General features: G+C 45.4%; 1 protein-coding gene across 1 annotated transcript in view; it reads left to right on the top strand.

Moving 5' to 3' along the window:
* The window catches only part of LOC126190944 (multiple C2 and transmembrane domain-containing protein), an 876,357-nt gene that overhangs the window by 442,788 nt on the left and 406,082 nt on the right, over positions 1-27,487 (top strand). The window lies entirely within an intron of this gene.

Raw genomic sequence — 27,487 nt, 5'->3', positions numbered from 1 at the left:
AGTTTGGTTACAAAAATAAGGGCCGTACCGATAAATGAAGCATTGTGACCTATTGAATCGTGATCATCTACAAAAATAATCACGAAGTAGGTCTGCAGAGACAAAAATCTTACTTCCCGGTGCACCTTCAGTGTATTTTAGATGGCATCCAAGTATTTCCCGTAAAATTTTAGAAATAGTGCTTTTCGGAATGCACTACGTGTATTGCAGAGATGAAAATGATTTTCGTCCTCGGCTGATAGCTCCATTGTTAGTGTACTGGATGTCCCCAAACGGTTTCTGTGGGATAGATACTTCCGTACCCAACGTTTACATTTTTTCTTTGTCAACGTCATAATAAGCTCTTGGGCTAAAAGCAGCCCAGCCATATTAACTCCCGTACAGGGTGAAGCAACGTTCATCCGAAACTTAGCAGTAAGCTTCGGATGTCACTAGCTTTTCCTTACCAAAAACTTTACTCGTCGCCATCTTGAAAGTCACGTAAGAAGCGCTCCCAGCTTCGGCGTATGGAAACGCTGACTTGCCTGTAAGGATGGTGGTACGGGGGGAAGCACGTGTAAGTAATTCATGCCTGCGGAAGCGCAGCATTATTGAAGCAATGGTTTTCCCCTTTCTATCTCGGCTTATTCTACTCCTTGTGGTGTACCCATCCACCTTGTGGACTCTCGAACCGTGTGGCATTTGCTGTCGGCAGCAGGTGCAATACATCTGTGGACAGGCGCCTGTACTTGGCTGGAATGTTTTGCGCGATCGGAATGCAAGCCAAGTCTCGTGAATAAGGAACTCCAAAGTTGCTTGTAATATTCTAGGATTCCTTACCGTTTCGAGTCTATTAGTGTACTACTTTATTGACCGAAACTAGCTTAAAAAAAAACAGTCACATTCCATTTTTGTTGGACAACAACAACAACAACAAAAGACTGCGAAGGAAGTGGTACGTTCGCTATTACGAGGGTTCATTGTGGTGTTCTACGAATGTACTGCATTCTCGACTTTAAAGAGTACGTCTTTCGTCGCTTAGCAGAGAACCCGAACACGAGTACTCGAAATATTGCTCACATAATGCGCTCCTGTTTACTCTCTTACTGCCCGATATTATGGCGTTGACTGTGACCCCTCACATTCATCCGGATTGATTTTCCGTGCTTTTTATCGCATGCTGCGCAAGTACATACTGCATTAAAGTGTGTGTGTGTGTGTGTGTGTGTGTGTGTGTGTGTGTGTGTGTGTGTGTGTGTGTGTCACAAGCAAAATTCTGAGCATGAACATGTAAGCATCCAGCAGACTGAAAACGTATTGGGAGATATTTTCTAAAACTATGCAATGTAAATATACAGGGGTTGGACGAAAATATGGAAATACCAGGAGAAATGCCTATTTGAACATGGCTGCAGATGCTGGCCAAGCCTACAGGTTACGCTATCCTATCTTCACACATGTGCAGTGTCCACAATACGTTTCAAGCGTCAATCGTGGTCAGAACAGTGTTCTGTGTAGCTGTCAGTGAATGATGTTGCAGCTAAGTAAATTCGATCTTGGGTAAATTATTGCTCTTCGTATCATGGGTGATTCTGTAACGAAGGTATTCGAAGTGCCTGGTGTTTCAAGAGCCATTATATCGAAAATTTATATACCGGGAACGCGGAAAAATTTGATCTTCTAACTCACAACGCGGACATAAATGTGTAGAGAGTGATCGTGACGAACGGTCACTGAAGAGAATGTTGACGAAAACGATGAGAACGACAGCTGCAGAGGTCACTGAAGAAATGAAGTCGCATTCGCGAAGCTTGTCAATACCAAAACAACATAAAGGGAGCTCTACAAGCAGGGAATTGTAGTGCGAGCCGGAATTTCAAAACCATTCAACAATAATACAAATACTGGTTGCAAGAAAACGTGGTGCCGTAAGACCTGCACTATGGAACAACAGAAGAATGTCACTTGATGGGATGAGCTTTGTTTCAGGCTGTTTCCAACTTCTGGCTCGGTTTACGTCCCAAGCGTACAACATGACGGCGTTTCGGTGATGATTTGGGTAACCATACCGCGGTATTCATCGGTCGCATGCTTGCTATGCAAGGTTGGTTGGGTTGGATAGTTTGGGGGAAGAGACCAAACAGCGAGGTCATCGGTCTAGTCGGATTAGGGAAGGACAGGGAAGGAGGTCGGCCGTGCCCTTTCAAAGGAACCATCCCGGCATGTGCCTGGAGCGATTTTAGGAAAATCACGGAAAACCTGAATCAGGATGGCCGGACTCGGGACTGAACCGTTGTCCTCCAGAATGCGAGTCCAGTGTGCTAACCACTGTGCCACCTCGCTCGGTATGCAAGGTTGCATTACTGGCAAGGATCATGTGATCATTTTGAAAGATCAGGTCCATCCCATGGTACATTGTTTGTTCCCCAGTGGTGGTGCTGTCTTACACGACGACAGGGCCCCTTTTCACACAGCTCGCATCGTACAGGACTGGTTTTCTGAGCACCAGAACGAATGATCTTATCTGTGGTGTCACCGCCAGACACCACACTTGCTAGATGGTAGCCTTTAAATCGGCCGCGGTCCGTTAGTACACGTCGGACCCGCGTGTCGCCACTGTCAGTGATTGCAGACCGAGCGCCGCCACACGGCAGGTCTAGAGAGGCTTACTAGCACTCACCCCAGCTGTACAGCCTACTTTGCTAGCGATGGTTCACTGACCAATTACGCTCTCATTTGCCGAGACGATAGTTAGCATAGCCTTCAGCTAGGTCATTTGCTACGACCTAGCAAGGCGCCATTATCAGTTACTATTGATGCTAGAAAACATGTACCGTCAAGAACGATGTTCACCAGTTATGGATTAAAGTTAAGTATTCCAGAAGCTACGTACGTTTTTTACTAGTCTCATTCCGTGTCCTGTTCCAGACCTCACGCCAGCCGTGAGCTTAAACGCGTGCCTTTCGGCTTCCTCCTAGTGGATTGGCTGTCTTGCCAGTCCACAACGTTATCTACCCTGGCGACTGCAGTCACCAGACTCTGTAATATTTGTGGTCTAATTTGGAGAGAAGAGTGCTTGATCGCTATCCAGTTCTATCATCGTTACCTAAACTTGTCACTGTTTTGAAAGAAAAATATTTGATTCCCTTGAACACCTTACAGCAGAGCTTCCCAACGTGTGGTCCGCGGACCCCTTAGGGGACCTCCGGCTCTTCCTAGGGGGTCCACGGCCACCTTTCACCAAATCGTGTAAAATAATCAGCAAAATTATTAAATAAAAATATGAAAATCAAATTCATCACTATTTTTTTTTCCTGTGAAAAACATGTGTACTTTTACCTCAGGTCGTATTCCCAAGCAGCCTTTGCGGTCCCTAAGTGAGAACGCACACACAGTTTAGTTCCGGAGAATGCGGCTTCTCGGATCGACTATTTCGCAACAATACGGGGGTCGTTTGTGCGCCGGCTCACGGCGCTAGATGAGCTGGAACCTTTTACGCATGCGCGGAGCGAGCTTTGTCGACCAATCACAGCGCTCGCTGGCACGTATACGGCCCCAGGCATCATTAAATGTTAAACTTGTTTTGTCAGTGCACTACCTATTTCATAAGTCGATTTTTGACCTTCAAGTTGTTTTCATTCATCTCTAAACCAAAGACTACTGATACTTCGGTGGGGGAGGGGGGGGGGGGAGGGGAGGGGAGAGGTCATTGGGAACATGGCACTTGCATTAAGAAGCTTTCAGTTCCCATGGGTTTCGCTCTTAAATTTAAAGTTACTGTGCTCTTGACTGACTAGGGGTCCGCCATGGATTTTCGACTGAAGAAGGGTCCGCCAGCTGAAAAGGTTGCGAAGCCCTGCCTTACAGCAACTGTATTTATCCATCAGGAGGGGACTGGATGCTGTTTTGAATGCTAACCGTTTACCTAGACCGATTTAGGCACCGTAATGTGTTGTGTTTTTGGTGTTTTTATATTTTTGTACAATACCTGCAGATCTTTAAGTAACTGTCTTGGACTTCACAGTTCGTAAAGTGAGATGTAACAAATGCTTCAATCTTAATGCTTTATTCTATAATTTTATGTGTAGCCTGTTGGAGATTACTTTCCATAAAGCCCTCATATAAAATTATCTGCTGATGCCAGAGGTTGAAAATACCTCTTCAATTGTAGAGTTCTTTTATCATCACACGGCCGGTTTCGGGCTCTTATACGCCCATCTTCAGGTGTCGTAACTTGGTGCTGTGGCCCCCGAGCGCCGCGGTGGACGTGTACTAGGCGCGGTGTGCTACCTATGAGCGCAGAACAAATGGTTCAAATGGCTCTGAGCACTATGGGACTTAACATTCGAGGTCATCAGTCCCCTAGACTTAGAACTACTTAAACCTAACTAACCTAAGGACATCACACACATCCATGTCCGAGACAGCATTCGAACCTGCGACCGTAGCGGTCGCGCGGTTCCAGACTGAAGCGCCCACAACCACTTGGCCACAGCAGCGCAGAACAACTGAAGAGTTATTTTCAACCTCTGGTATAATGCTCAATTTCGGATGTTCCTCCAACAGGATTGTTTGTGTCTGCTGGTGGTTAAAAATTCCATTCGTATAGAATGTGTATTCGTATTGCGCCCAGAAAAACGTACTAATCTAATGTTTCATGCATGTCTAAAGGAGAGGAGTTCAGCTTGTATTTGAGATAGGCTAACGTCTATCAGAACAACTTTCCGCTGAAAGATATCGACATCACGCACCAGATACTAATCTCGACAGATTTTTAATCTATGTCTACGTCAAGTGGCGTTATGTTGACAGTAGCCAAGCACACTGTGCGCTTTCCGCGAATCAAGCGGGCGTGTAATGGAAGGGAGCGGAAGCACATCGGAATTGCGTAGGAGCATAGTTATCTAGAAAAATCGATGCACCGTTAAGTGCCTCACAGCAGTCTGGAAAAAGCTTACGTATCTTAGGGGAGCATCACAAACGTGTGAGAGATAAATCGAAGCAGGTAAGTTTTGGCCAAGGTAAACTGTTAACAGTACAAAACAAGAGCGCCGAACAGCGAGTACTCGTGGTAAAGTCGTGGTCTCTTAATAGTAGGCTCCCAGTTCTAGTCGTGTCTCATGCCTTGATGCGAATTTTGAATGGTCTGGAAATTGGAAATTTGTGTTAAGTTTCTATAGGACCAAATTGATGAGGTCATCGGTCCCTAGGCTTACACACTACTTAATCTAACTTACACTAACTTACGCTAAGGATAACACACACACTCATGCCCGAGGAAGGACTCGAACCCCGGACGAGGATAGCCGCGTGAACAAGGAACGACAGACCGCGCGGCCACCCCGCGCGGCGTTGAATGTGCTTCTTACTGTCTGTATCCTTAAGAGTTGTAGAAACAGTGACAGTAATTTCCATATTCGTGCGTACGACGATAACTGAGTTCTTGGTTACTTAACACTTTACAGTCAAAATTGTACAGATTGTTGTCGTCTTCTTCTTAAGATTCCAACTCTTGGCAGAGATTGGTGCCCCATCTAAGTCGTTCTGATCTTGACACCTTCTTCTAATGTACAACTGTGATTTCTTCGAATGTACGTGAACCAGCAATTAATCCGTCTTCCAGTAGACCTGTTGCCATGTATCTTGCCTTCATAAAACGTTATAGTAATAGTCCGCCGCCTCAGCCATCAGTCTGGCTTTCGCAGCCGTGCATTGCGGACTTGCTGTGCATTTCCGCCTTCGGAGAGTGCGCCCTTGTTGTTGTTTGCTTTCAGTGGCCGACACGCGTCGCTTACGTGGTAGAATCATGGCCAACCCTTTCCGAAAATCCACATTATGATTCACATTTTACAATGATTAGACCCGACCAGAGGCTCTGGAATTGGAACGCTTCTTTCGCGACGAAGATAAGTCCCAACTTCCGACGTTTTAGGCAGCCATTTTCTCCTTCTTTAGTGGCAGAGCGTGCGCCAAATTGGTTAATGACGCAGCGTGCAACGAATAGTTCGTGAATCAAAATGAGACATGGTTTGGGCATACGCACCATACAAGTTTTCGAACTACCATTCCAATTCCAGGCGGAAGACGTTATTGCGGCTTTCCGCCCCTACGCCAATATACAGGGTGTTAAAAAAAGGTACGGCCAAACTTTCTTTATTTGTGTGTGAGGAATGTTTCCTGAAAGTTTGGCCGTACCTTTTTGTAACACCCTGTATATGGTTACACTGCCAAAAGATGGGCGCAATTCCAAACGTACCCCGTTCCTAACTGTGTACGACAGATCACCGTCCGCGGCGCGTGGTCGTGCGGTAGCGTTCTCGTTTCCCACGCCCGGGTTCCCGGGTTCGATTCCCGGCGGGGTCAGGGATTTTCTCTGCCTCGTGATGACTGGGTGTTGTGTGATGTCCTTAGGTTAGTTAGGTTTAAGTAGTTCTAAGTTCTAGGGGACTGATGACCATAGATGTTAAGTCCCATAGTGCTCAGAGCCATTTGAACCATTTTTGACAGATCACCATTGATCTCCGTTGTCATGTGCCTTCTTATACACAAATCAGCGGGTGCCGCGCGATCGTTATATACGACGAGCAACCGAAGACATGTCCGGGTGCAGCAAAGAAGGCCAGCTCAGGTACGAGTGTCTTCAGCGGCACTTCACCCAATTGCCGGCCGCTTCCGTGGCGCCTCCGACTCCGACACCGGTTTTACCGGTCACCTGCGCATCGGCGATCTGTTCTCCTCCCTCCGACCGTCGTCAGTCGAACCACGTATCAGTATCCCTTAGAATGGTTCAAATGGCTCTAAGCCCTATCAAAACTTATACATGAACTTGAGACAAATCAAAATGCCAGGCGCTTCAGCTACCTCTGTGAAATCAAAGAACCAATTGGGCTTGAAAAGGAAGCACAAAGAGTTCGATTACAGAAACTCAGGAAAGTGTACAGGAGAATGTGTGACCTCTCTAACATAAAGTGCATGTTCGCACATACGAAGGATAGACGTGATGCTATAGTACAGTTTTACTAAAACTTCTCCGTAACTTATTTAATAACCATCTATCCGTATTAAAGTACCCACTTAAATTCAAATTGCACTGAAGCGCCAAAGAAACTGGTACAGGCATGCCTATTCAAATACAGGGATATGTAAGCAGGCAGAATACGGCACTGCGGTGGGCAAGACAAAATATGGCTGCTACATGGCAGGTTATCAAGATTTAAGTGAGTTTGAACGTTGTTATAGTCGGTGCACGAGCGATGGGCCACAGCATCAAAAATGGTTCAAATGGCTCCAAGCACTATGGGACTTAACATCTGAGGTCATCAGTCCCCTAGACTTAGAACTACTTAAACCTAACTAACCTAAGGACATCACACACATCCATGCCCGAGGCAGGATTCGAACCTGCGACCGTAGCAGCAGCGCGGTTCCAAACTGCAGCGCCTAGAACCGCTCGGCCACAGCGGCTGGAGACACAGCATCTCCAAGGTAGCAATGAAGTGGTAATTTTCCCATACGACCACTTCGTGAGTGTACCGTGAATATCAGGAATCCGGTAAAACATCAAATCTCCGACAGAGCTGCGTCCGGAAAAATATCCTACAAGAAGGGACCAACGACGACTGAAGAGAATCGTTCAACGTGACAGAAGTGCATTACTTCCGAAAATTGCTGTAGATTTCAGTTCTGGGCCATCAACAAGTGTCAGGGTGCGAACCATTCAACGAAACATCATCGATATGGGCTTTCGGAGCCGAAAGCCCATTCGTGTACCGTTGATGACTGCACGACACAAAGCATTACGCCTCGCCTGGACCCGACAACACCGACATTGGACTTTTGATGACTGGAAACATGTTGCCTGGTCGGACGAGTCTCGTTTCAAATTGTATCAAGCGGATAGACGAGTACGGATATGGTGAAAACCTTATGAATCCTTGGACGCTGCATATCAGCAGGAGACTGTTCAAGCTGGTGAAGGCTCTGTAATGGTATGGGGCGTGTGCAGTTGGAGTGATATGGGACCCCTGATACTTGATACGACTCTCACTGGTGACACGAACGTAAGCAGTCTGTCTGACTACCTGCACCCAGTCAGTCCATTGCGCACTCCTACGAGCTTCGGAAATTCTAGCAGGACAATGCGACACCCCACACGTCCAGAATTGCTACAGAGTGGCTCTAGGAACACTCTTCTCAGTTTAAATACTTCCGCTGGCCACCAAAGTCTCCATACATGAACATTATTGACGGTATCTGGTATGTCTAGCAACGTGCTGATCAGAAGAGCTCTCCAACCCCTCGTACTCTTATGGATTTATTGACAGCCCTACAGGATTCATGGTGTGAACTCCCTCAAGCACTACTTCAGACATTAGTCGAGTCCATGCCATGTCGTGTTGCGACACTTCCGCGTGCTCGCGTGCGCCCCACACGATATGGTGCAATATGGCTCAAGACCCACAGTAGGGGTAGAGGACAACGGTGGCGCCTAGGTGCCGAGTAATGATATCATAATGGTTGGAAGTAGCGCCCTCACTGGCTGAGCAATCTCGACTTCACAAGGTATCACGAAATTTTTTGGCCTATGATTGGTTGAAGTGCTCGAGACAGAAGGTTCTTGTACGAGCAGAAAGAGTGCCACGAATGTTAAGAGTGGGTTAACGGTTTTGAGATTTCATCAGAAAGATACTTAGACACGTATGTGAGTTACTGTGTTGATTATAAAATATACTGCATGTATGTAAGTAATATTGATTCTTATATTAAAGGAACACACCCCTATTTGACTGTTTTATTGTTTTTTTTAAGTACAACCCATGTTTCGGCTTTTTATGCCATTTCCAAGTATTTGATTTTATGTCTTTATCAAATACTGCATTTGTACTTAAAATGTAATGATAGTGAAATCACTATAATTACGTTTTAAGGATATGTGCTCATCTTTTAATTACTAACGTAAGCCTGGTTTTACTAAATATGATGTGCTCCCACGATTATTTACTAGTCTGTTACAAGATGGTGATCTCACATCAGGCATTTCGTGAGGAGCCAATATTTATCTTAATTTATGGACAACTTTGGCTTGACAACATGCTGAGTGTTCTACAATATATGATAAGTACATAAAATCCAATTCTTGAAAATAGCATAAAAGGCCGAAACCCGGGCGTACTTAAATAAAGAATAAATCAGTCAATGGCGGTGTGTTCCTTTATAGAATATTGTATGACGGTTGTTCAGCAACATCAAAAACTGTTAATTTTGATTCACGACTGTACAGTGCAGATTTACACCAGTGATTTCTTGTGCAGTATCTCACATTTAACGTTAACAGTACTGTTTTAAGAAATACAGCATGAAATAAATGCATTCCTTCGAACAAAAATTGTGAGCTCTTTAATGAAAAATAGTTACGGCTTTTCCTACGATTCCCACTGTTACAGCGCTATATGATAAACCAACCACGACCGAGCATTGTCTTTTGCAGTGAGATGGGCATCTTTAGAAGATGCTTGGCAAGCAGAACTAGAAACATTGCGAGGTTTGTATGATGTCGTACATGTCCAACGCTTACTTTCACGTGTACAGTCACTTTGTTATAACCAGCAACTGGACATGTCACTTTAACAAGAGGAGATGTTGCTCATAGTTGTTACTCCTGGCATCGTGGTGTGGGAAGCCATTGGGTATGACCTCAGGTAACCGCTGGTAGTGACTGAGGAAACTCTGATGGCATAACAGTACGTCACGGACACCGCACATCCTCATGTTGTAACCTCTAGTGCAGCAGAATCGCGATGTCATTTTTCTACAGGGCGAAGCTTGTCCACAAAGGGCACGTGCCTATATGAAGAACCTGCGACATGTTGAAGGACTCCTGTAGTGAGCAAGATCACCAGATTTATCTCCGGTAGATCATGTGTGGGCTCAGCTCGGACGCCTAACTCCGTCTTAGTGTCAGTATCCAGATTATGAAAGATCAGTTACAACAGGGCGTTTCCTCAGGAGCGGGTAAACGACTTTATAATACCCTTCTCAACAGAATGAGTGCGTACATTCAGGTCAGAGGGAGTGCAGCATCGTACCAGTAACTGAGATCATACAGCGGAACTGTTTGTAAATGCTACTGAAACAACATTATATACTCTCTCAACCTGGGTGCTTCAACTTTTTTTTCTCGTAATTATGCAGTACACTTAATTTTAAAGCAATCTGATCTTTCGAACGGAGACGACTTACAAACAGTTCGCTTCAGCAAACGACTACACCCTGTGCCTACTAGCCACGGCGTGCCTTAAATAACTACCATTCAAAATCAATAACCAGTGATGACAAGGGTCCCTTGCAATGAAACAAAATGTCCACTGACTTTGTTTATTAATCTTCAAAGGATAGGACATGCCTGACTATGCTCCACTCATTCACAATGATATTATTCACAATTCAATGTCCTTTTATTTCCAGAGAAGCCACTGGTTGCTCATTCTTGTTCTGTACGAATCTGATTTATTACTATAGTAAGATAGCTCATAAATTATTTCGCACACTGGTGTCCCCTCTATCGGTGGATGTTCACATGAACCGTGTAATTCGACATCTGGACCAGTAAATTTACTTGTTCAGGTCCTCTCATTAATCTCTATACATCAGATAATGTAACCCATGATAAAACTCCTTCAATACTTTCTACTTCAACGAGTCTGTTTCACGCGACTCTTCCCCTATATGATGAACTCAGCCAACGCAAGACCAGTATTGACTGCGCTCCCACTACTGCAAGCATTGTCGGCGCAGCACGACAATGCTCCGGCCGCCAGAAAAGAGGCGTAACAAACATGAAAAGTTCAAGGTAAAACTCACCGTCTATCGCATGCTGCGTCTCAAAATCTGTTTTAATAAAAGAGCTCGCCGTAGATAAATATTAATCCCCTGCCTTTGGCATATTTATCAGTTCGTTATCGGTAGCGTTCATGAACACGACAAACTGTAGTGTACAAGGGTCAGAATGCACGGCACGTTGAGGCCGTAACGGGGCGGAGCTGGGAGAACCGTATTAGGCTGTGATCAGGAAGGACCGCCTGCCGGCTGCCTCACTTAAATGCTAATCTGGGCCCCCTGGGACGTGCGAGTAACAAAGCTAGGAGGGAGCGCCGTCTCGTTTCGCAGCTAGGGCATCTTCTGCCAGAGTGGGAGGATTGGTAGGTTGGTACGAACGTACGGCGTTTTATTTCGAGAGTCTCTAGATGTTACTAACACTCTAAAGGAAGGAGACATTTGATGAACTTTTGAATCGTTCTCATGGATTACGAATGTCTCTTCTGGTGTAAAAGTAAATTCGTGTTGCGTGGTTGGCTACGAGTGCCTCAAAAGGAATGGCAGCCTCCTATTTTGCAAGTTCTCTCAACTGGACACCACTTCAGGGATTAGCGCCCCCTTAACCTAACCCTATAACTCTAAAGAGGAAAGGGGACCTACAGCTTAACGTGCAATCGGGACCGCGTATCGTTCCTGGCGTATCTTCAAAACGATAGAGCAGAGGCAGATTGAAAAATTCTGGTGTCTAACTGGGATTGGAACCCGCGACTTTACAGTTTCCAGGCTCGCATTTTAATACTCGGCCACCTAACTCGGGCAAGACTTGACCATGCGCTGACAACCGCTGCAGAAACTGTAACAGTTAGTGTAAGTGGGAGAACACGATACAGTACACGTAGCTATCTTTGTCGCTACCTACTTTCTTTCCATATTAGAGCAACCACACATCACCATGGACTGTGGACGACGGAAAAAGTATCGAGTTCGTTAGAAACAAAGCACAAGCTCGAATTGTTTCAATGATGGAGAAGGAAATCGGCAGTTTCCTTTCAAAGGAACTATCCCGACATTGTCCTGGAGTGATTTAGGGAAGTCACGGAAAACCGAAATCTGGTTGGCCGGACGGGTATTTGAACCGTCGTCCTCCCGAATGCGACACCAGTGTGCTAACCACAGCGCCACATCTTTAGGTGACTGTGGGAGGAGAAACTCAAAAATATTTGGGATCTGGTGCTATGGAAGGACGCTGAAAATTAGGTGGACTACCAAGATAAGAATTTAGGACATTCTCCGCAGAATCGGCGAGGATAGACGTACGAGTATGTGGGAGACATTAACGAGAAGAAGGGACAGGAAGTGGGAAACATTAAGAAGAAGAAAGGACATGTGTTAGGCCATCAAGGATTAATTTCCCTGTTACTAGACGAAGCCGTTAAGGGCAAAAATTTTAAATGAAGACGGAGATTGGAATACATCCAACAAACGAGAGAGAACGTTGGTAGTACGTACACTACTGGCCATTAAAATTGCTACACCAATAAGAAATGCAGATGATAAACGGGTATTCATTGGACAAATATATTATACTAGAACTGACATGTGATTGCATTTTCACGCAATTTGGGTGCATAGATCCTGAGAAATCAGTACCCAGAACAACCACCTCTGGCCGTAATAACGGCCTTGATACGCCTGGGCATTGAGTCAAACAGAGCTTGGATGGCGTGTACCGGTACAGCTGCCCATGCAGCTTCAACGCGATACCACAATTCATCAAGAGTAGTGACTGGCGTATTGTCGCGAGCCAGTTGCTCGGCCACCATTGACCAGACGTTTTCAGTTGGTGAGAGATCTGGAGAATGTGTTGGCCAGAGCAGCAGTCGAACATTTTCTGTACCAGAAAGGCCCGTACAGGACCTGATACATGCGGTCGTGCATTATTCTGCTGAAATGTAGGGTTTCGCAGGGATCGAATGAAAGGTAGAACCACGGGTCGTAACACATCTGAAATGTAACGTCCACTGTTCAAAGTGCCGTCAATGCGAACAAGAGGTGACCGAGACGTGCAACCAATGGCACCCCATACTGAAACGCCACTATGGCGATGACGAATACACGCTTCCAATTTGCGTTCACCGCGATGTCGCCAAACACGGATGCGATCATCATGATACTGTAAACAGAACCTGGGTTCATCCGAAAAAATGACGTTTTGCCATTCGTGCACCCAGGTTCGTAGTTGAGTAACCATCGCAGGCTCTCCTGTCTGTGATGCAGCGTCAAGGGTAACCTCAGCCTTGGTCTCCGAGCTGATAATCCATGCTGCTGCAAACGTCGTCGAACTGTTCGTGCAGATGGTTGTTGTCTTGCAAACGTCCCCATCTGTTGACTCAGTGATCGAGACGTGGCTGCAAGATCCGTTACTGCTATGCGGATATGATGCCTGTCACCTCGACTGCTAGTGATACGAAGCCGTTAGGATCCAGCACGGCGTTCCATATTACCCTCCTGAACCCACCGATTCCATATTCTGCTAACAGTCATTGGATCTCGACCAACGCGAGCAGCAATGTCGCGATACGATACACCGCGATCGCGGCAGGCTACAATCCGACCTTAATCAAAGTCGGAAATGTGATGCTGCGCATTTCTCCTCCTTACACGAGGCATCACAACAACGTTTCACCAAGCAACGTAGGTCAACTGCTGTTTGTGTGTGAAAAATCGGTTGGAAACTTTCCTCATGTCAGCAAGTTGTAGGTGTCGCCACCGGCGCCAACCTTGTGTGAAAGCTCTGAAAAGCTAATCAGTTGCATGTCACAGCATCTTCTTCCTGTCGGTTAAATTTCACGTCTGTAGCACGTCAACTTCGTTGTGTAGCAATTTTAATGGCCAGTAGTGTATCATCTGCGTATAGTAAATTACGAAAGCGTGCTGAAAAGTAATACCGCCGATGTTTTATGCGAAAACTCTTTAAAAGTTTTTAAACAAAACAAGTTTTATTAACATTTTCCATCTTTATTCTTCATTTCTACATATTTATTTCTCAACGTAGTGAACCTCTCAACAACAAACTTGTCCCAACAAGCGACCTGTTTCACGATACCGGCAGTGTAGCATGTTTGACTTTTATGACGAAGCGACAACCTCACATCTGGCTCTACCGCTTCATCAGTGAAGCCCTAGAAGGTGTCCTTTAAGTATTGGAAATAGGTGAAAATCGAATTAGGCCAAGTTGGAACTGTATGGAGGATAAACGACGACACTGAACGCAAGGCGTCGGATTGCCGCAGATGTTGCAGCGCTCGTGTCTGGCCTGGCATTGTCATGCTGAAGGAGAGGGTGCTCCGTGTGTGGTCGAACTCTTTGAATTCGAGCTCGGTTACAGCACGGTGTTCCTCACACACTGACATACAGGGTGACAATTATAGAACTACATGAAATAAAATCGTCATAACTTGTGAACGGTTTGTGTTAGGACGTTCGAACTGCACTGTTGGCCGCGAGGCATGATGGGAATTAACATGCCATGCGCACGCGCCATGTTGTTGTCGGCCTTTTGTACATGAAAATGTCACGGTACAGCGTGACTGAGCGTATAGCGCTTGTGAAGGCCTACTGCCCAACTGCGGCTCAAGGGAAGTTTGCGACCGAGTTCAAGCTGAAGACAAACCGGTCCATGTATGCTAACAATCAAGAATTTGATTCGTCAGTTAGAGAGAACGGGTAGCGCTCGTGATGACAGTATTGGCAATGTAGATCGTCTAAAAGGGGTGAAAATGCCTGAAAACATCAAGAATGTAGATGTAGATGTAGAAGAAACGCGTTTTCTTTAAAACTGGCAATGTAGATCGTCTAAAAAGGGTGAAAACGCATGAAAACATCGAGAAGAAACGCGTTGTGGTTAAAACCAGCCCCAGTAAACCGATAAGACGAGCTGCACAACAATTAGTAAACAGTCGGGAGACACTGCGACAAACTGTTGCTGCAGACCTGCGTCTGTTCCCACAGAAAATTCAAACCCATGAGCCATCAAGCCATAGGGCCATGGAACAGCAGTTGTGTTTCGCCAGCACCACTGTCCACCGAATTGACGAACAGGACTTTTATGCTATGGTTTAGTGACGAAGCCCACTTTCATTTTGATAGGTTCCTCAATAAGCAATATTGTCGCATTTGGGGGACTGAGAATCAGCATTTCGCGATCGAGAAATCTCTTCAACCTTAACGGATGAATGTGTGGTGGGCGATCCCCAGTCACTGAATAATCGGTGCAATATTCCTTGATGACACGGTGACTACCACATGGTACGTGAAGGTTTTGATAGATCGTTTCATCCCCATTATCCAAAGTGACCCTGATTTCGACATGATGTGGTTCATGCAAGATTGAGCTCGAACCCATCGAAGCAAGTGAGTGTTTTATCTCCTGGAGGGGCTCTTTGGGGACTGCATTCTGGCTCTGGGGTACACAGAGACCGCTGGCATGAGCCTCGATAGGCTGCCATATTCTCCGGATCTAACCACATGCGACTCCTTTTTGTGGGGCTATATTAAATACAACGTGTACACCAATAAACCCAAAACCATTGCCACAGCCATTCAGGAGACCAGTGACAGCATCGATGTTCCAACACATCACCGGGTCATGCAGAATTTCGCTATTGGTCTGCAGCACATCATCGCCAGTGATGGTAGCCATATCGAACATGTTATAACCTAAATCGGAATATCTGTAACGCCGTTTACATGCTGAATAAAGTGTGCTCAAGCCGTAATTTGTAACTAATTTACGTTTTTTGTCATATAGTTCAATAATTGTCACCTTGTCTCCGGCATGTTACACGCTACAATAGTGAGCCCTGTAGCGGCAAAGTGTTTCAACTTGCGCCAGCGAAGTGGGAAAATCGACAGTGTAATATGCGTGACATGTAATACCCCAATAGGTACTGAGAAGAGAGGAACTAATTCTGAGGCACTACTTGTGTTAAGAATTTTTTCCTGTTGATGTTTATGGTGTAGTTGATATTTGTGACTGCAGGATTTCTCGGCGTATTCCAGTGACAAAATCTTCTCGGGTGGTGAGTCGAGTGTGGGCGTTGTCTTGTCGCAACGTTTCAATGAGTTCTGTAGAACGCAACATGGCCTCAGTGCGGGCATCGAGTCCCAGTGTTGTCATTCTGTCCGCGGATATATTTTATTCCAAGCCCTGACTAGGTCATCTATGTAGATGTTGAATAGAGTTGTTATATACGCTACTTGCTTATTTCCCACATGTATTAAGTGTAATTCTTTGATATGTTGTACTCATATTTATACTGAGGTACCAAAAGTCTCTGAATACCTCCTAATATCCTGTCGAACCTCTTTTGCCCAACGTAGTGCCGCTACTCGACGTGGCATGAACTCAACAAGTAGTTGGAAGCCCCCTGAAGAAATATTGAGACTTGCTGTCTGTACAGCCGTCCGTAATTGCGAAGGTGTTGCCAGTCCAATGTTTTGTGCACGACCCGTCCTGTCGATTATGTCCCGTAAATGTTCGATGGGATCCATCTGGGTGATCAAATCATTCGCCCGAACTGTCCAGAATGTTCTTCAGACCAATCGCGAACAATTGTGGTCCAGTGACACTGTGCAATGTCATTTATAAAAGTTACATCATTGTCTGGGAACATGAAGTCCATGAATGGCTACAAATGGTCTCCATGTAGGCCAACATGACCATTTCCAGTCAAAGATCGGTTCAGCTGGACCAGAGGCCCAGTCCATTCCATGTAAAAAGAGCGCATATCATTAAGGAGTCACCCCCAACTTCCACAGTGCATTGTTGACAACTTGGGTTCATGGCCTCCTGGGGTCTGCGTCACTCTCGAAGCCTACCGTCAGTTCTTACCAACTGAAGTACAGGCTCATCTGACCAAGCCACTGCTTCTCAGTAGTCTAGGGTTCAACCGATATGGTCACCAGCCCAGGAGAGACATTGCAGGCGATGTCGTGCCGATGGGTCCGCAGCTCGTGATCTCGGAGTCGAATTCTCGGTTCCCGAGCACGGGGTCCATGGTTCGATTCCCGGCGGGGTCAGGGATTTTCACCTGCCTCGAGATGACTCGGTGTTTGTGTTGTCGTCATCATTTCATCATCATTCAAGAAAGTGGTGAGACTGGACTGAGCACAGGTTGGGGATTTGTATGGGCGCTGATAACCGCGCAGTTGAGCGCGCCACAAACCAAACATCATCATCATCATCATCATCATCATCGAGCTGTTAGCAAAGGCACTCCAGTGGGTCGTCTGCTGCCATAGCACATTAACCACAGATTTCGCCGCACTGCTCTAACAGATACATTCGCCCTACGTCCCACATTAATTCCTGCGGTTATTTCACGCAGTGTCGCGTGTCTTTTAGCACTGACAACTCTGCGCAAGCGCTGTTGCTCTCGGTGGTTAAAGAAGGCCATCGGCCACTGCATTGTTAGTGATGAGAGGTAATGCAGAGCCGGCCGAAGTGGCCGTGCGGTTAAAGGCGCTGCAGTCTGGAACCGCAAGACCGCTACGGTCGCAGGTTCGAATCCTGCCTCGGGCATGGATGTTTGTGATGTCCTTAGGTTAGTTACGTTTAACTAGTTCTAAGTTCTAGGGGACTAATGACCTCAGAAGTTGAGGCCCATAGTGCTCAGAGCCATTTGAACCATCGGTAATGCAGAAATTTCCTATTCTGGGCACAGCCTTGACACTGTGGATATCGGAATATTGAATTCCCTAACGATTTCCCAGATGGCATGTCCCATGCTTCTATCCCCAACTATTATTCCGCGCTCAAAGTCTGTTAATTCCCGTCATGCGGCCATAATCGCGTTGGAAATGTTTTCACATGAATCGTTTTGGTACAAATGACAGTTCCGTCAAAGCTCTGCCCTTTTATACCCTCTGTAACCGATACTTCCGCCATCTGTATGTGGGCATATCACTGCCCCATGACGTTTGTCACCTCAGTGTATTTACTGTTTAGCATTTTGAATGACGTAACAAAATGGTTCAAATGGCTCTGAGCCCTATGGGACTTAACATCTGAGGTCATCAGTCCCCTAGAACTTAGAACTACTTAAACCTAACTAACCTAAGAACATCACACACATCCATGCCCGAGGCAGGATTCGAACCTGCGACCGTAGCGGTCGCGCGGTTCCAGACTGTAGCGCCTAGAACCGCTCGGCCACCCCGGCCGGCAATGACGTAACTATTACACTGCCAAAGATGACATTTAATCTGTGTTTGCACTTCTGAATGTGAAAAATCTTTCACGCTGTTGTTCAAGAGTATTGCAATCTCTTTGACGACGATAGTCATTTAAAATCTAATGATGGCTCTGTAAGCCGAATAAATTAATATTGTAGAATATCTACGCTTTGTGGTTTAGGTTTATAATTAGTTAGACAATAGTTTTCTCGTTAGTATTTGTAAACTCTCGGCCAAAACAGTACGCAGCCCGTGGTCTGGTGGATAGCGTTGCTGCCTCTCGATCATGGCGTCCCGGGCTCGATTCCCGGCCGGTTTGAGGATTTTCTGTTGTGGACTGGCAAGACAGCCAATCCACTAGGAGGAAGCCGAAAGGCACGCGTTTAAGCTCACGCAGGCTGGCGTGAGGTCTGGAACAGGACACGGAATTTATAGTAGGAAAAATAGTACGTAGCTGCTGGAATACTTAACTTTAATCCATAATTGGTGAACATCGCTCTTAACGGTACATGTTTTACAGCATCAATAGTAACTGGTAATGGCGCCTTGCTAGGTCGTAGCAAATGACGTAGCTGAAGGCTATGCTAACTATCGTCTCGGCAAATGAGAGCGTAATTTGTCAGTGAACCATCGCTAGCAAAGTCGGCTGTACAACTGGGGCGAGTGCTAGGAAGTCTCTCTAGACCTGCCGTGTGGCGGCGCTCGGTCTGCAATCACTGATTGTGGCGACACGCGGGTCCGACGTATACTAACGGACCGCGGTCGATTTAAAGCCTAGCAAATGTGGTGTCTGGCGGTGACACCACATTTTCTTTGCCCGAGAACTGGATGTTCGTGTTGTTCTCATCATCATTTGTGATAGCGGCTAGATTGGACTGCAAAAAACTTGTAGTTTGAAAAGATTGGGACTTTGTACGGGCGCCCCACAAACCTATCATCATCCGCCAAAAAAACATAAGAGGTGCTTCTAGAAAATAAGGGGGGCGTACCTGCAAAAATATGTGTCTTTGAGCCAGGCTTAAGAGGTAGTCGTTGTCAGATGGCTTGTTTCTCTAACGTCACGCTGCTTTGTCTGCGGTATTATACCAAAGACCACCGTATCTTATCGGAGGCGGGGCAGCGAAAGCGCGGCGTCTGTCTATCGGACGCGGGAGGCCGTCCGCTGCCAGTACGCGCGCCCCAGTATGAGCGTGTACACGCACGTCCTGGACCGCTGCCGACGCGCCGTCAGCGCGCACGATGGCGCCGGCGGGGACGCCGCGTCGCCAGCAGTGGCAGGGGCTGCCTCCGGGGTCAACAGGCTGATGGACCGCCTGCGGGACTCGCGGGCCGCCGAGATGCTGAGGGACGCCCGCGAGATAGACCCCGTCTGCGAGCTCAAGAGGGTACACCTCGCCAGGATGACCATCAAGGTCGGTCGCACACGTTAACCCTCCTGAGGCTACGCTCCGGCGAGCGCAACGCGGGTTTTGGCAAACATCTGATGCTGCTGTGCAGTATCAGTTGTTTTGGTTGCCACGTGACCCACAGCCACGACGAACTATCTGAATGAACATCTGCATTATTACTACGCAAATCACACTTACGTGTTTCGTAGACATTACTTGGAATCCTTTCTTACCATTTCTCTACATTCCCCTCTCAAATAGAACATGGGGATACTGAATAACTAAATTTTTCCGAGAGTTATATGTTGACTCTTACAGAGAAGACAACAGCAACCAACCACTTTTTACAGTGCAGTTTATTTATTTAAATAGCACTATTACGGGTTTCGAACCGAAAGGTTCCTTTCCAGACGGCTACTTCACCTTAAGATTACATTAGCTTTCACTTTTTGTTTTCCCAAATGATGAAATTTCCTTGCGCTGGTGGTGTCCTACAACCAAAATAAGATGTGAGACAATGTCTTTTTAACCGTAATTGTGTCTCAGAGAGATTTTAAATGGTGTAAACAAATCATTTTAGTGGAGAAGTTTTGGTTATTTACGTTGAAAAAACGTAATTTGTTTACATCATTTAAAATCTCTGTGAGACAAAATTACGGTTAAAAAGACGTTGTCTCACATCTCATTTTGGTTGTAGGACACCACCACCCCAAGGAAATTTCATCATTTGGAGAAACGAAAAGCGATAGCAAATGTAAGATGTATCTTAACGCGAACGAATCGTCTGAAGATGAACCTTTCGGTTCGAAGCCGGTAACGGCGCTATTTAAATGAATAAAGAGCTTGTAAAAAGTGGATGGTTGCTGTTGTTTTCTCTGTAAGAGTCAACCTATATTTTGTACACAACTACGCGCACAGAATGTCAGTTTTCGACAAAAGAGCATTTTTCGAGAGAGCACCAATTTCCCTTATTTTATGACTATGGTAGTTTCGGCCTGTGTAGGTAGAATTCAATATAATATTGTGGCACTCGGAGAAAAAAGTTGGCGATCGAAGTTACTTAGAAATATCTCACTGCAATGCCTTCGTTTTGATAGTTACCACCCGAAATCGGTTATAATACCCGTCAAGCTTTCTCCCTTATTTCGCGATAATACAAAACAACTTGCCATCCTTTGAACTTTTTCGATATCGTCCGTCGCTTTCACCTGGCAATGATCCCTTACCACCCAGCAGTACTTGTAACTCTCCCTCTCCTACCGAGAATAGCAGATACATCTGTAATGGAAATTATTTGAGAATGAAGATATGCGCACATATTTCGCTGCCGGGATAAAAGCCTCACAGTTTCTAATTCGCGACTGAGAGAATATTAATTATTACGGGCGCGCCAGTGTTATTCGCGCCTGAGATAATAGCGCCTGAGATAATAGCTGCAGTCTGTAAAATGGTTTGTTACCATTAGTAGCGATCTGCTTGAGATGTATAAAATGGTTGACAATTGTTTGTAGCCGTTATTGGCTCTGAGCACTATGGGACTCAACTTCTGAGATCATTAGTCCCCTAGAACTTAGAACTAGTTAAACCTAACTAACCTAAGGACATCACACACATCCATGCCCGAGGCAGGATTCGAACCTGCGGCCGGAGCGGTCTCGCGGTTCCAGACTGCAGCGCCTAGAACCGCACGGCCACTTCGGCCGGCGTAGCCGTTATTCTAGAAAGCGTTACAAGTACTTACAGGAACGACAAGCTCCGGTTTCTCAGCTGTGTAAATGGTGATTAGTACTCTTAAAATAAACACATGAACACCATTTGCAGTTAACGCAATTCTTACTAACTAAGAATGTTAAATGCTTACATAAGCAGAGACCAGGGCAGGAGACAGACGCTAGCTGTAGCAGAATAAAAAAAAATAATGTCTCAAAACATGTGATGAACAACTTTAAAAAATCCAGAGATAACATTCTGTTGATTACTATCGCAGTTGCTGATGTATGTAGGGAAAGAAATGGATGTATTGTTACATACTGCAGGAGAGGACGTACAAGAGCAGTGCTAGACCGTCTCTTGAGCAGATTTATCGGAGATTCAAAGTGTTCTGCAAACAAAACGCAGTCGACTTTCCCCACAACGTTTTCTCTACGATGGATACAATTTAAGTTCATCGTAAAAATGTTTCCTAGAATAGACATGTAGTTGAATTGACAATTTATCATGTAACCGAAATATAAGGGAATTTTTTGTTACTGCTCATGTGGAAGACCTAACACACTGTATTTTTCTGGGACAATTGCTACTTTTCGCACAGTACAGTGACTTCTCTAGATCGCCCTGATGCCTTTACAAGACGGCAAGCGCCGGAAACATATGCAGAAAGACTAAGAGAGCTGTTCAGACTGTCTCCTAAACCGTTTTTTATAGATTAAGAACAACAGAGGGCTGACAGACCTTCAGTTTCACTATAGTTGAATTCTTTTATCTTGGCGGTTCGCGCATGCCCGCCCAGACGCGGGAGATTGCTGCGTTGCCAGTTGCAAACGACGCACGCGCCAAGAGAAACTGCGCCATAGTATAGTATAGTTCGCAAACTTACGTTTAGGGGGGAGCGCGCAGTTTATGAAGTAAAGCCACCACGGCCGCATTAACCCTTTCGCTGCTACAGAGACGTGCTGCCCGCACAGCGCGATTTTGTCATCTCTGCACTGATCGCCTGTGCAGACACATGGTCTTCCGACTGCTTTGACACACTTATCATTCGATTTCACAAAAACTATTTGGCCCAATAAATTGATTTTTACACATCTTCTTGACTGATACCTTCCCCCCATAAATGACTTAATTTTGTTTCGATGTTCATCGCAGTTATTGTACAGTATTAGATGTAGTAAACCATTGCACGAAATTCTGAAGAGTTTGCAGAGGTAAAAAAGTCCATAGCATATACTTTCCACATGGTCGATTTTAGTTACCACTAGAAATTCCAAAAAATTACATTCAAACGAATAAAATTCATAAAGTGAGACACTTCGATATTGTTTTAAAATAAAGAAAATATTAAGCATCACAAAAAGTTTGAACTCAGAACCTTTCGCTTAGTAGCCAAACACTTTAACCATTACACTAACACAACTTGTCGTTCAGTGGAGCTTCCGATGGACTTTATATTAGCACGCAAAATACAAACACTGTTGGTATGACTATGAATTACTCAGGGTTTCGTCGAAGTACAATAGGAAAGAAACAATTACTGCTGTTCTTTATTGCAAAAAAGCGGTTAGCGACAATGAACAAACACCTTTCCTTGCTATCGCCTGAATTAGGAGGCTTATTACTTGTTTGGTTTAATTAATTAATAGCAATTGGTATAAAGAATGCTTTTTCCAAACTTTCCGTAAAAGAAAGTCTGCTCTCAAGACATTGCTTTTGTTCAATTACTTTATTTATGACTGAACGTTTCTAAAACTGAAGACACTCGTCCGTGCTCTGCCCTGCAGTCGAGCTCTGGCAACGTCGTTCTCTGTTCATTGGCTGACTGTGTTTTCTGACGTCAGATGCGCAAAACGAACCTAAACTCGGCCGCCGTCGTAAATTATGCGCGCTTTAGATGGCTTCCCGTCAATTACTACGCATTTTTTCTGACAAGAATTCACGAATCCTGTAACGCAGCTGAGACTATACACAACAGGCAGACAATACGGTTAGATGACAGGTGCGACAGACGATGTCAAAACCTAGAGTGTTATGAAAATGGAATCAAGATCCCCCCTCAATTGCACTTAGTGAAAATAAAGAGCTAGTCATGTTTCTTAAAATCACTATTTTCTGGACGAGTTTTGATTATATGTCAATAGACAGTTTTCTTCGAGGTATGTCTTAATGTATACGTTCCAAAATCCTTTTACAAATCAGTTCCAATGAAACTGGTACAGCCGGCCGCGGTGGCCGTGCGGTTCTAGGCGCTCCAGTCCCGAGCCGCGCTGCTGCTACGGTCGCAGGTTCGAATCCTGCCTCTGGCGTGGGTGTGTGTTGTCCTTAGGTTAGTTAGGTTTAAGTAGTTCTAAGTTCTAGGGGACTGATGACCACAGCAGTTAAGTCCCATAGTGCTCAGAGCCATTTGAACCATTTTTTTTTAAACTGGTACATAATTTAGCTGATTATTAATATTTACACTGAAGTGCCAAAGAAACTGGTATAGGTATGCGTATTCAAATACACATATGTAAACAGGCAGAATACGGCGCTGCGGTCAGCAACAGCCGGCCGGTGTGGCCGTGCGGTTCTAGGCACTTCAGTCTGGAACCGCGTGACCGCTACGGTCGCAGGTTCGAATCCTGCCTCGGGCATGGAAGTGTGTGATGTCCTTAGGTTAGTTAGGTTTAAGTAGTTCTATGTTCTAGGGGACTTATGACCTAAGATGTTGAGTCCCATAGTGCTCAGAGCCATTTGAACCATTTGAGTCATTTTTTTTTTTGTTACTCCTGGTATCATGGTGTGGGAAGCCATTGGGTATGACCTCAGGCAACCGCTGTTGGTGGCTGTCGAATTCTGATGGCACAACAGTACGTCACGGACACCGCACGTCCTCATGTTATAACCTCTCATGCAGCAGAATCGCGATGCCATTTTTCTACAGGGCAAAGCTTGTCCACAAAGAGCACGTGCCTATATGAACAACCTGCGAGATGTTGAAATATTTCTATGGTCAGCAAGATCACCAGATTTATCTCCGGTAGAACATGTGTGGGCTCAACTCGGACGCCCAACTTCGTCTTAGTCAGTATCCAGGTTATGAAAGATCAGTTACAACAGCGCCACCTTTCCTCGGGAGCGGATAAACTACTTTATAATACCCTTCTCAACAGAATGAGTGCGTACATTCAGATCGGAGGGAGTGCAGCATCGTACTAGTAGCTGAGTTCATGCTGCGAAACTGCTTGTAAATTCTATTGAAACGACATTATATGCTCTCTCAACATGGGTGCTTCAATTTTTTGGTAAGGTAATGCAGTTTAGAATCGTCTTGTGAACTCCCCCCCTCCATTTTTCTCGTAATTCTACAGTACACTTAATTGGAAAGTAATCTGATTTTTCGAACGGAGACGACTTGTGTGTGATGTCCTTAGGTTTAAGTAGTTCTACGTTCTAGGGAACTGATGACCACAGATGTTAGGCCCCATAGTGCACAGAGCCATTTGAACCATAAATTTTGTCAGCAACGCCTATACAGGGTGGTCCATTGATAGTGACGGGGCCAATTATCTCACGAAATAAGCATCAGACGAATAAACTACAAAGAACGAAACTCGTCTAGCTTGATGGGGAAAACCAGATGGCGCTATGGTTGGCCCGCCAGATGGCGCTTCCATAGGTCAAACGGATATCAATTGCGTTTTTTAAAAAAAATACGAACCCCCATTTTGTATTACATATTCGTGTAGTACGTAAATAAATATGAATGTTTTAGTTGGACCACTTTTTTCGCTTTTTGATAAAAGGCGCTGTAATAGTCACAAACATGTGATTACGTGGTTTCACGTAACATTCCGCCAGTGCGGACGGTATTTGCTTCGTGATACATTACCCGTGTTAAAATGGCCCGTTTACCACTTGCGGGAAAGGTCGATATCGTGTTGATGTATGGCTATTGCGATCAAAATGCCCAACGGGTGTGTGCTATATATGCTACTCGGTATCCTGGACGACATCATCCAAGTGTTCGGACCGTTTGCCGGATAGTTACGTTATTTAAAGAAACAGGAAGTGTTCAGCCTCATGTGAAACCGCCAACCACGACCTGAAACAAATGATGATGCCCAAGAAGGTGTTTTAGCTGCTGTCGCGGCTAATCCGCACATCAGTTGCAGTCAAATTGCGCGAGAATCAGGAATCTCAAAAACGTCGGTGTTGAGAATGCTACATCAACATCGATTACACCCGTACCATATTTCTATGTATCAGGAATTGCATGGCGACTACTTAGAACGTTGTGTACAGTTCTGCCACTGGACACAAGAGAAATTACGGGAATATGACAGATTTTTTGAACGAGTTCTAGTTAGCGACGAAGCGTCATTCACCAACAGCTGTAACGTAAACCGGAATAATATGCACTATTGGGCAACGGAAATTCCACGATGGCTGCGACAATTGGAACTTCAGCGACCTTTTCGGGTTAATGTATGGTGCGGCATTATGGGAGGTAGGATAATTGGCCGCCATTTGATCGATGGCAATCTAAATGGTGCAATGTATGCTGATTTCCTACGCAATGTTCTACCGATGTTACTACAAGATGTTTCACTGCATGACAGAATGGCGATGTACTTCCAACATGATGGATGTCCGGCACATAGCTCGCGTGCGGTTGAAGCGGTATTGAGTAGCATATTTCATGACAGGTGGATTGGTCGTCGAAGCATCATACCATGGCCCGCACGTTCACCGGATCAGACGTCCCCGGATTTCTTTCTGTAGGGAAAGTTGAAGGATGTTTGCTATCGTGATCCACCGACAACGCCTGACAACGTGCGTCATCGCGTTGTCAATGCATGTGCGAACATTATGGAAGGCGAATTACTCGCTGTTGAGAGGAATGTCGTTACACGTATTGCCAAATGCATTTAGGTTGACGGACATCATTTTGAGCATTTATTGCATTAATGTGATATTTACAGGTAATCACTCTGTAACAGCATGCGTTCTCAGAAATGATAAGTTCACAAAGGTACAAATATCACATTGGAACAACCGAAATAAAATCTTCAAATGTACCTACGTTCTGTACTTTAATTTAAAAAAACTACCTGTTACCAACTATTCGTCTAAAATTGTTTGTGACTGTTACAGCGCCATCTATCACAAAGCGAAAAAAGTGGTCCAACTAAACCATTCATATATCTTTACGTACTACACGAATATGTGGTAAAAAATGGAGGTTCCTAATTTTAAAAAACGCAGTTGATATCCCTTTGACCTATGGCAGCGCCATCTAGCGGGCCAACCATAGCGCCATCTGGTTTCCCCCTACATGCTATACAAGTTTCGTTTGTAGTTTTTTCCTTTGATGCTTATTTCGTGAGATATTTGGCCCGCTCACTATCAATGGACCACCCTGTATATAGGACAACAAGTGTCTAGCGCAGTTGTTAGACACGTTACTTCTGCTACAATGGCAGGTTATGAAGATTTAAGTGAGTTCGAATGTGGTGTTATAGTCGGCGCACGGGCGATGGGACACAGCATCTCCGAGGTAGCGATGAAGTGAGGATTTTCCCATACGATCATTTCATAAGTGTGCCTTGAATATCAGGAATCCGGTAAAATATTAAATCTCCGACATCGCTGCGGTCGGAAAAAATCCTGCAAGAACGGGACCAACGACGACTTAAGAGAATCATTCAAACGTGACAGAAGTGCAACTCTTCCGCAAATTGCTACAGATTTCAGTGCTGGGCCGTCAACAAATGTCAGCGTGCGAACCATTCAAAGGAAGGCTTTCGAAACCGAAAGCCCACTCGTGTACCCTTGGTGACAGCACAGCACAAAGCATTACTCCTCGCCTTGACCCGTCAACACCGACATTGGACTCCTGATGAGTGGAAAAATTGTGTCGAGCGGATGGACGTGTATGGGTGTGGAGACAACCTCACGAATCCATAGACGCTGCATGTTAGCAGGGGACTGTTCAAGCTGGTGGAGGCTCTGTAATGGTGTGCCACGTGTGTAGTTGGAGTGATACGGGAGTCCTGAAACGGCTAGATACGACTCTGACAGATGACTCGAACCTAAATATCCTGTTGGATCACCTGCATCCAGTCATATTCATTGTGCATTCCGACGGACACGGTCAATTCCAGTAGGACAATGCGACGCCCCACACGTCCAGAATTGTTACAGAGTGGCTCCAGGAACACTCTTCTGAGTTTAAATCCTTCCACTGGCCACCAAACTCCCCAGACATGAGCATTATTGAGCGTAATGGGATGCCTTGCAACGTGCTGTTCGGAAGAGATCTCCACCCACTCGTACTCTTACGGATCTGTGGACAGCGCTGCAGGATTCATGGT

Source organism: Schistocerca cancellata, chromosome 6 (assembly GCF_023864275.1).
Source record: "Schistocerca cancellata isolate TAMUIC-IGC-003103 chromosome 6, iqSchCanc2.1, whole genome shotgun sequence".
Taxonomy (NCBI): Eukaryota; Metazoa; Arthropoda; class Insecta; order Orthoptera; family Acrididae; genus Schistocerca; species Schistocerca cancellata.
Note: the sequence above shows the minus strand (reverse complement) of the source record. Positions and strands in the feature narration are given on the sequence as shown.